Here is an 11,605-nt window from a genome sequence, read left to right on the forward strand (position 1 = left end):
TTTCGAGCCTGTCGCGTCTTTGATCCATCCAGGCTCCTAAACAAGCTCCCTCGAGTTGGCCCGCAGCTTGGCAGCACCCTCCACTGGAGACACCCCCAGTCCGCTCCCGAATGCCAGTGACACAAACCACTGCTTTATGGTGGTTTGTCGCCTTAGATGTCAAGGGAGAAAGAAATGAATTCGGTCTCTGTGTTCTCTTCAAAGTTAAGTATTTCCTTGTCTGTTGCCCGCTCCCCCCGCCCCCACTTCTGTTTCAAAGGATTACAAACAAAAGCAAATTGGCATTCTTTGGTTTCTTAATACTTCCTTAAATGGCTAAGTAGAATCCAAAACTTCAACTGTGCAATTAATATCAACAAAACAGGACCCCTCGAGGAGACTCTGGACGCTTTCACTCTCCAGGGGACCAGTAATTCTGAGAACTGAGTATTTCCTTCCCACACAGCCGCCTCCGCAGCCTCCCTCAGAGAAAGCCCTAGTAGCCGGAGAGGCTGGCGTAGGAGGGTCTCACTCCAGCAGGCATCTGGCAAATGTGCCTTGCTCACCACCAGAGAGAGCAGGTGGGAGTGCACGGCGGCGCGGTGCCCACCCATGGACACAGCTGAAGAAAATGTCCTCCTTCGGAGCATCAGCATGTTCTGCTCGCCAGCATCACCTTGGCATTGCGGGCGCAGGCCCAGGGCGGGGGGCCGGTTCGGGGAGGAGGGCTGTTTGCGAACGTTCCTGGTCCGCTCCTGCCACCCAGTGGACGTTCCTAGCTCCTACGCTTAGAATCCAAAAGTCCAGCGTTTGAAATTTATTCAAAGCTTAAGTACAATTGTCTCTAAAACTGCCAATCCTTTTAATGAACGTATTAGAAACTCACTTAAAATGGAATATGTGGGTAAATGTAAACTACATGTGAATACATATTCAATTTTACATAAATGGAAATGTGCCGTATGCTTTGATAATAAGATCTCAGCTCATAGGAAAGCATGAATGAAAACAAAATGACCTGTTTTCACAGGTGGGAAGATTCTTCATAGTTTAAAAATATACTAAGAGGATCACAGTTCCATATATATGTACTTGCTCAGTTTTTAGTTCCAACATTATAAATTCTTTTTTGAGAATTTCACATGAAATAAAAAAAAATTAGTAACACAGAAAGTGTCAATTACTTTGATTCAAAGGTTCACATGTGTGTTACAGGACTGACAAAACAACTTTATAAGGTTGCTTTGGTTTATGTATAGGGCGGTTTGTCTCGTATGCTTTATCAACCATGGATTCTAAGTTTTTTAAGTCCTTTAAAACAACCCATGACATGTGACATTTAGGGATTACTCTATTTGAGTGTGGATGAGTAAATTGATGAGTAAATAGGTTGATAAAAGTATTATAGGACATTCTTCAAAGAACAATAAAGAAGTGTAACTCCTAAGAATCACATATTTACTATGTAGAAACTAAAATACCAGATGTCCTTTATTAAAAGGGAAACAAAAATCCCAGTGTTGAATGACTGAATTTTATGAATTTATTACTGATTTTGATGATTAATGAAATAAAACATGATATCATAAGGACTCTCTGAAAAATCCCATTTTCTTAGGCAGCTCTGACTCAATTGCTAGCAAACATATGATAGAAATTCTGCACTTGATTAAAAAACCTATCACAGAAATCTAAGAATCATTGAGAGAAGTTTCAGAAGATAGAGAAGACATGTGAAAACTGGCTATTTGGATTCTCTAAATTTCATTAAGATAAAGGAGAAGTTACATGACAATTTCCAAATGGCTGGTTACATATAACAAAATGCATACAGGCATTAGAAACTATTATGAAAAGATGGAAAGCTTATTATTGTGTGTGTTTCAACTGAACTTGAACTATAACAGCTGAGATGCACCAGCTCCTTTTGGTATTTATCCTGGTTCTTTGCAAAGTGCATACAGCAAAAACTGCATGTGGTCAGTCAAACTCAATTAAAGTAAGACTAGAAAATTGATTTGAAATGGCAGTTTAGTTGAACCAGAACTGGACCCGAATTGTTTTGTTACTCTCCCAATCAAGATCATTCCAAACTCCTATCTTCACTTTACTAAACTAAATAAGGTTATCATTATAATTGCATTTTGATGTTGAATCATATAAAAAGGCAAGATTGAATTAGATAGTGATCCTCTGCTACTTTTTTGAGTTCACTACAATGTTTGAGGGCTTTTTTGGCTATTTCAGGCAACAGGTAAAATCAATCAATAATCCATAGAACAAGATTTTGTAAAGGGTCTGATGCATATCTGATATATGGTTTGTGAATATTTTTTTCCCACTCCATAGGTTCCATTTGTTTTGTTCTGTGCTGTTTTTGCTGTGGAGTTGTAGGAGTTCCTTATATATTTTGGACAACAACAGGGCACTGTTCCATAGTATAAAGTTTCAGTTATGTTAAATGAGTAAGTCCCAGGGATGCCTGGGTGGCTCAGGCCATGATCCCAGGGTCCTGGGATCGAGTCCCACATTGGGCTCCTTGCCCCGCAGGGATCCTGCTTCTCTCTATGTCTTTGCCTGCCTTTGCCTGTGCTCTCACTCTCTCTGACAAATAAATTTAAAATCTTTTAAAAATTTTTTTAAATAAATAAATGAATATGTTCCAGAAACCTGCTGTACATCATAGTGCCCAATGTAGTTAACAACATGGTATTGTGCACTTCAAAACCTAGTAAGAAGTCAGATTTCATGTCAAGTGTTCTTACTGTACACACAAAAAAATTTAGAACACAAGGAAGATCTGGGAAGCATTGGATAGGTCTATTACTTTGACGATGGTGATGGTATGATAGGTGTTTGATATGTCCAAACTCATCAGATTATACTTATGCTAATTATACAATTAAGCATTGTATGTCAATTGTACCTCAATAAGGTTGTTATTTTAAAAAGAAACAATATATAATATTCAAAAATTATATTATGCATCTTCAAATAAAAAGTAATTTCTCACTCTTTCTTTTTAGGTTAATAGGAAATTGAGCAGAAAGTAGTTTCCCCTGTTATTAACATCTTCCATTAGCATGCTACATTTGTTACAATTGATGCATTATTCATACATCATTACTAACTGAAGTCCAAAGTTTATATTAGCATTCACTCCTTGTGTTGTACATTCTATGGGTTTGGAAAAGTGTTTAAAGAACATGTATCCACCAATACAGTATCACACAGATGAGTTTCACTGCCCTAAAAATCCTCTGTACTCTGCCTATTCATCCCTCCCTCCCTCTCCTTGAGCCCCTAAAATACCATGATTCTTGTTCTGTCTGTGTAGCTTTTCCTTTTCCAGAATGTCTTATGGCTGTAATCATGCAGTATGCAACCTTTTTAAGTTGGTTTCTTTTTCTTATGATAAGCATTGTTATATCTTTTGTAGCCAGATAGCTCATTTCTTCCTATCACTACACAATATTTTATTACCTGGCTATACCAGTTTATTTATACATTCACCTACTAAAGGATCTTAGCACTTCTAAGTTTTCGCAACTATGAAAAAAGCTGCCATAAGTATTCATGTGTAGGCTTATGCGTAGACATAAATTTTCAACTCCTTTGTGTAAATAATGAAAAGCACAATTGCTGAATCATATGATTACCACTGTGTTTAGTTTTCTAAGGAACTGCTGAACTATCTTCCAAGGAGGTTGTATTATTTTGCATCTCCATCACCTGTTCTCCACATCCTCATCAGCATTTGATGTTAATGTGTTTTGAATTTTAACCATTCTGATAGTAGATGGTGGTAGCTCATTGTTTTAATTTATAATTCCCTAAATGACAAATGATGTTGGTAATCTCCCTGTTTATCTTCTTTAGTGAAGTGTTTGCTCAGATCTTCTGCTCATTTTAAAAATTAAACTGTTGGTTTTCTTATTATTGAATTTTAAAGTTCTTTGTATATTTTGGATACCAGCCCTTTATCAAATATATGTTTTGTGAAGAATTTTTCCCAGTTGGTGATTTATCTTTGAATTCTCTTAAAAAATCTTTTACAGAGCAGAAGTTTTTAATGTTCATGAAGTCCAACTTCTGTTTGTTTGTTTGTTTGTTTGTTTGTTTCTTTTATGGACCATGCCTTGGTGCAATATTTAAAAAGTCATCACCAAAGCTATGATCACCTAGATTTCTCCTATGTTATCTTCTGAAGGTTTTATAGCTTTTCCTTTTACATCTAGTTCTATGATCTATTTTGAGTTAGTTTTTGTGAAGCTCTGTGCCTAAAATCCTTTTTTTTTTCTTACATATGGATATCTAATTGTTCCAGCAACATTTGTTGAAAATCTTAAAGTTTAGTTGTGTTAATCCTCCAACTTTGTATTTCTCCTTCAATATTTTACTGGCATTCTGGGCCTTTTGCCTTTTTACATAAACTTTAGCATCAGTTTGTCAATATCTACAAAATAACAGATTTCAACTGGTCTTGCATTGGATCTATAGATCAACTCAGGAAAAAGAGACAATAATACTGAGTTTTCCAATCCATCTACATGGAATATCTATTTATTTAAATCTTTGATTTTGGGACACCTGGGTGGCTCAGTCATTTAGCATCTGCCTTTAGCTCAAGTCATGATCCCAGAATCCTGGGATTGAGTCTCATATCGAGCTCCTTGCTCAGTGGGGATCCTGCTTCTCTGCCTGCCATTCCCCCTGCTTGTGCTCTTTCTCTCTTTCTGACAAACAAATAATTAAAAATCTTTTAAAAAAAAAATCTTTGGTTTTGTTCATCACAATTTTCTAGTAATCTTCTTACAGATCTTAGATACATTTTGTCACACCTATTTTCCTTTTCTTCTTCGGTGTTAATGTAAATGGTATTGTGTTTTCAGTTTCAAATTCCAATTGTTCATTGTTGGTATATATGAAAGTAAATGCCTTTTGTTCATTAACAATGCATCTTGTAACCTTGCTATAATTGCTAATTAATTCTGGGAAATTTTGTTATTCTTTAGGATTTTCTACATAGACAACCCTGTCATCTATGGACAATGAGTTTTATTTCTTCCCTCTTAAATGGTATACCTTTGAGTCTCTTTTTAAAATTCTTTGATTTTTTTATTGTTCTTAACAAGGACTCACAGCACAATGTTGAATAGGAGTAGTGAGGACATCCTTGCCTTGCCCCTGAGCTTAGTGGGAAAACATCTACTTTCTCACCACCAAGTACAATGTTAGCTATAGGCTTTTTGTAGATTTTTTTTTATCAAGTTGAACATGTTCTTTTCTATTCTCAGTTTGCTAAGATCTTGATTTATTTTAATGTAAATTTTAATATGTTTCAGGATTAAACTAAGTAAAAAAAAAAAAAAAGTCGGCCTTAAAGCAACAGTCGGTAATATGTTATCTCTTCTTTTCTAACCTAAAACTTCTAAAATAAGATTATATCCAACATAATCATATTCTCACATGAAGATAAAAACAATCAATCCAAGTAACTTCCAGTGAGTGTAGGTAAAAGCAATGGCATTTTCCCGTCTTGAATCAAAACTATATTTAAACAAAATAACCCTTCAATCCTCCTGGTCAAAATCACTTCTTTAAACCATTATGGAAAAAAAAAAAGAGAGAGAGAGAGAAAGAAAATAAACCATTATGTATACTAATGATTTTACAATTTTGTCTGTGACACCAGCTATGTCTCCAATTACCTCAACACATATAATGGTATTTTAAAACTATTATTATGTTCCCTCTAATTTTCTTCATACAATCATAGGTGCCATGGGCAATAAACATCCAAAGGCAGTTTTGTAATTTGTGTCACTGGCTCTGGATTGTTTATAGATACACTGTATATTATGCCAAACTTCTCCCTGAGACAATATCTGGACTGTTTCTATTATGGTAAACCAACATTTGGGAAAGAATATACCAACACATGGATGGCCAGAATGAAAATTTCTTGTGAAATTCCCACAATACTAACCACCAAGAGGAACTCTCTAGAACAATAAGCCACTTTTGCATTTTATTCTCACATAAGTATTCATAAGTATCTGTAGAACACTTGAGAGATGCTTTACCGCAGGCACTAAATATATGAAACATTTAATGGGAATGAAAATATGGCACATTTTATCAAATCGTGGATAGGTTTCCAAAATTACCATCCTTAGGTTCTTGGTCACTAATATGTCTAGAAACTTGAATAAGGCTCAGTGTAGGCTGTTATCATCCATGAGATATCTGAGACCCCCTTTGACCATGTACTCACTTCTTGAATTTTCACAGTCAACCGAACTCTCCGGGCAGCTTTGCAACACAGCCTACTGCTATATTAAATTGCTATTCTCCCATAGAGACCCAATATGGAGCCCAGGTATTTTCTAATTTTTAAAGAGAGTGGGGCATTAAGTCAAAATGATAATATATATTGATAGAAAAATGACTGAATACAGATCAAGTTACAAGAAACCTGCATTATACAGAATGAAAACCAACCTTGGACAAGTGAAAACTAGTTCCTGTCATTCTCTACCCTTCAAAGTCATCTCAGTAAACCCCTCCTCCAAACCTTCATATTTCATAGTTTCCTTCTATTTACTCATTGTTCTGTTTATTCTCTTCAGCTTAAGTCAGGTGAAACTTGAGATTACATTCCACTGACCTTAAAATGTGATCAGTAGCCATCTGGACTTACAAAGACAGGCAGGGCCCTGTATGTGAGCCAATATACATATTTTTACTTTGCTTAACATTCTGTCATATTGTGAAATGATTCTAATCTTGGGAAAGAGTAATCAAGAATAGTTAAGATATTTACTATGCTCTTTCATTGACTATAATTTCTTTTTATTTGACTTCATGGGCAACTGGTGGTTATAACTACAAAAAATAGGTCCTTTTTGTTGTTCTTTTTTTTTATGGCAACCTGAAAATTAAAGTCCTCAAAAAATGCACATGATTTATAATGATAATAAAATGAGATGCTGGAAAGTAGGAACAAGTTACACACAATAAAGCTATGGTTCTCAAAAGGTTACAACGCAGTAGACTGATGGTCTCCAAATGCCATTATTATGACTCAGAATGTGTCCTTTGAACAGCAGAACATTATGTTACAGTTAGGGCTTACAAGTTGAGAGCCTTCTATTATTTTACCCTTGAGGAGGCCTCAGTTCTGCACTGCGTGTTCTGCAGAAATGCACATATCTCCAGACCTGCAAAAAGGGCACCCAAAGTTAGTAAGACCCTACCTGGTAAGGAGTCAGAGTATCTGGTTCTAACACTCGAGAGTTGTGCTGTGTGAGCCAACTGTTTGGTTTTCCTGAGGTTCGGTTTCTGTCCTGGAGGCAATATGAATGCTGACAGAAAAAAATACCTCACACACGGTTGTCATTAAGCCCGAACACATCAGAAGGGGCCGAGTCTAACGAGGGAGGCTGTGGCCACAATTCAGGAAGGAGATGATGGTGAGTAGAACTACTGTTAAGTCAACAGGTTTGGAGAACAGCAAATAGACTGGAGATGTATTTAACGGATAACATCAACAGAAACTGACTTTTAACTGGGGGAAGTATGGAGGGGTCCAATATTGTTCCCAGGTGTCTGTTGTGGGCAGTTGTAAACTTCAGGTGTCTTTTTGTGGGACAGTGAGCATAGGACATGGAGGAGATTTGGCAGTGGGGTGATGTTGGGATGGGAGTCTAAAGCAGTTGGCTTTGTATGCCTGTAGAAACCTACATGTGCAATCAGACGCTGGAGATAGGACCTGAGGAAGAAGGGGAAATACTCTGAAAATGGTAGTGAGGACACCATTCCACCCTCAGCCCTGAGGCTGGGGGATTGGTGAGTACGTGATAATAATCCAAGGTAGAACCAAGTTTGAACTAAGGAAAGGAGGTAAAGGAAGTTTTCAGAGAAGAAGTTGAGGATGCAGGGTGGTGACTGTTATTAGAACATGTGCTTCAGCACATCTATGAACAGAACATCACCCTCACTAACATCAGAAGTGGGCGCCTAACCCTTTCTTCTTTGCATTTCTATTTGTTTTTTGAAATACTTGGCATCATATTATAACATTAGTTTATGCAAAAATATAGTACTCAATTTAAAAAATGTGAACCAGAGCCTCTTAGAAATCCATCATCTTAGAGTCTGACGAAACCTTAAAAATCACATACCTCCTTGAAAGGACTTGTATTCATGGTCATAGTAGTAAAGTACAGGTTTCTATACCATCGTTAAGTAAAAGAATAAAAAAATTGTCTTCATTTGTCACTGGAGATAAAAACTCTCATCTTTTGTAATCTCTGGGACTGGGACACCAACCTAGAAGCTAAGAACGTTGCTTTCTTATCTCTGAACTGGCATTTCTTTTTTTTCGTGGAATCCTCCACAGATTGACATGTCATCCTTGTGCAGAAGCCATGCTAATCTTCTCTGCACGGTTCCCATTTCAGTATTTGTGCTGCTGAAGGGAGTCTTGAACTGGCACTTTTTAGTTATGTAACCCTTGATAGTTCATCTGATCCACAGACCTCCAGCCCCAAATATGGGGCTGAATTAGATCATTTCAATAGATTCTAGTCTGCTAAAGATCTTTATGAGTCTATGAAGCTTTCTGCTTTGGAACAACAGTATAACAGGGAATTTCAACTTGATAAATTTTAGAATGCTAAATTTGGATTTGAAAAATTAGAAATCTGTTTTATGTATTCCTCCAAATATTTAACTTGTATATTGTGAGGAAAGTACCTTGACTCAGATACACTGAATGAATAAATTAGCTCTGGTTCTCAGTGAAGACCGAAAAAAAAAAAAAAAAAAAGGCAGAAAGAAATAAAGATAGAGGCAACTGTTAATGATATGTGATTTTTAAATAATAAAATTATCACCCTCTTCTAGCCCAGTCAACCCTGACAATGTGTCCTTTTGTTAATATATGCCATATACTGAGGAAGCCCACTTATAATCACTATATACAGACATATATGGAAAGATAGTACTTTTTTCCCAAAAGAAACATTTCAAATGTTTATATTTTATAAACCATATTTTATGTGACTTAATACTTTCTGATCAGACTTTCATCTTCAACAATATCTTATTTCTCAGTTCTGGTGTGGGCTTCACCTAATTATTCCCATGAAAGATTTTCCCTCAGATTGTCTCCTAATCCTGGACTTTCTCTAAGCTCCTCTCAAACTAGGGCATATATGTCTTACCTTAACATTATCTAATATGTTCTTAAAATAAGAGGAGTAAAGCTTGGAAGTCCTTAACTCATACTTCCCCTGTGGTTAAGAGCTCCCCTTTCTTTTAAAAAAAAAATGCAAATTTACTGTTTTAATTTTGCTTGCAATTTCATATATTTCCACATTGTATGCTATTTCCTAAAATATGAATTGAAGTAATAGGAAAATTAAACAAGTCTGGCCAGCTTAGCATTTTCCATATTTAGTTGTTATATTTTATCCTTCAGAACAAAATTCCACATAAGGTAAAGAAAAGACGGTAAATGTCAGAAAGATTACGGAGCGCCAAAGCATGCAGGAAGCCAACATGAATACAAGGAAATTCATTAATAGACCTGCCCAAATGTGTTTATGCATGATTAAATTATGGGTAATATGATACAATTCTAAAAGTTGCTTGAAAATAATGAGGGTTGGGGGTGGAGGTGGGGCTGGGGGCTGGGGAATAGAGTACTGATTAAAACAATACTCCAGATCAGGGGATGATTGCTGTTTAAGCTGGGTGATGGGTACGGGGGTATGTTACATGATCCTTTCTATTTTTGTGTATGTGTAAATTTTGTAGAATAAAATATTATTCTGTTATACTAAATGCTTAATTTCTAAATAATTAAACTGGACCTCTTTTATCCTGGAATGTCTTTTTTTTTAAAAAACCAAACAAGAAAATTTTTCACCCATTAGATACAAATGCTTAATAACCACTGATTTTCATACACTAACTTCCCATACCAAATAATGTATTAATCTTAAAATATTCTGGTGATGTTTTGGAGTGCATTCATCAGACATAAGCCATTAATTGCCATTCCACTTTTTTGTTGTTGTTTTTATTTCCTGCAGAATCACGCACACAGGCTTTGGCCTCCCATTGCTTTCTCATTAGCCCAAAACACATTGAGCTAAAATGAACAGACCAGGGTACAATTATTCAGTCTATAGTTGGTTGGTGGTTGATAACTACTGCTCCAAAATCTATTCTATGGGTTGATGGATTGGTGAATGTTCAATCCGTACAGATGCTCAAAATTAATTTACTGGCTTAGGACCCCCCCCCCATGCTTTATTCACTCAGTCAACACCTATCAAATACTCTCTCTTCTTTTTTTAACCTTAATCAACTCATTCCAACAAATGTATTTTGAGCACATATAGTGTGAAAGCCACAGTTTTAATGTAGGGATTAAAATTACTAAGACTTGGGATGCCTGGGTGGCTCAGTAGGTTAAGTAGCTGCCTTTGGCTCTGGTCATGATCCCAGGGTCCTGGGATCGAACTCCATGTTGGGCTCCTTGCTCAGCAGGAAGTCTGCTTCTTCCTCTCCCACTCCCCCTACTTGTGCTCACTCTATCTCGTATCTGACTAAAAAAGAAAAAAAATACAAATAAAATAAAATCTGGTTCTTAAAAAAAAAAATTACTAAAAATCATTTACTGCTCATAGAAAAGCACATGGGAAACTCTAAGATAAGCCAGAACAAGAACCATAGTAGAAGGGGCTGAATAGTGGCTCCCCCAAAGGGCTCACATCTTAATCCCCAGAACCTCTTAATATATTACCTTACATGACAAAAGGTACTTTGAAGGTGAGATTAGATTTAGGATTTGGAGGGGTTATAAAAAATGCAATTACGGGACACCTGGGTGGCTCAGTGAATGAGCCTTCACTCACCTCAGGTCATGATCCAGGGTCCTGGGATGGAGCCTCCCATCAGACTCTGTGTTCCGAGGGGAGTCTGCTTCTTCCTCTGCCCCTTCCCCTGCTCGTGCACTCACTCTCTTTCTTTCTCCCTCCCCTTCATAAGATAAATGAATAAATAAAAAATCTTTAGAAATATTAAAAATTTAAAAAATAACAAATTAAGGATTTTGAGATGAGGAGAGTATTTGGATCATCCAGGTTAACCCGCTGCAATAAAATTTAAAAAAAAAAGGGGGGGGTCCTTGTAAGTGGAAGAGTGATACAGGGAGTCAGAGGCAGAGATTAGAAGATGCTGTGCTGGTGCCTTTGAGATGGAAGGAGCCACGAGGCAAAGCATGCAGGTGACTTCTGGAAGCCGCCACAGCAAGGGGACAGATTCATTCCAAGAGCCTCCAGAAGGAGTACAGCCTTGCTAATGCTTTGGTTTTAGCCTCTTAAGACCCGTTTTGGACTCCTGACCTCCAGAACTTAATTTGTGTTCTTTTAAGCCATTTTGTGTTTTTAAGTCACTAAGTTTGGGGTGATCTGTTACAGCAGCAATAGGAAACAGACAGACAGGAACAAGATTACTTTTGCCCAGGGACATCAGCAACAGTTTTCTGAAGGAGATTAAATGGAACTATGACAGAGGTCTCAATTTTGCACCCCTTCGATCTATACTACCT

At 36.8% G+C, this 11,605-nt stretch overlaps 1 long non-coding RNA gene across 1 annotated transcript; it reads right to left on the reverse strand.

Moving 5' to 3' along the window:
• Positions 1-10,041: 10,041 nt before the first annotated feature.
• Positions 10,042-11,034, reverse strand: LOC309865092. Its single transcript, XR_014311947.1, has 2 exons — positions 10,911-11,034; positions 10,042-10,601 (listed from the first exon to the last, which is right to left on the reverse strand). It is a non-coding gene; the product is annotated as an uncharacterized lncRNA (long non-coding RNA).
• Positions 11,035-11,605: the final 571 nt, after the last annotated feature.

The sequence above is a fragment of the Mustela nivalis genome, assembly GCF_964662115.1.
Source record: "Mustela nivalis genome assembly, chromosome: 5".
NCBI lineage: Eukaryota > Metazoa > Chordata > Mammalia > Carnivora > Mustelidae > Mustela > Mustela nivalis.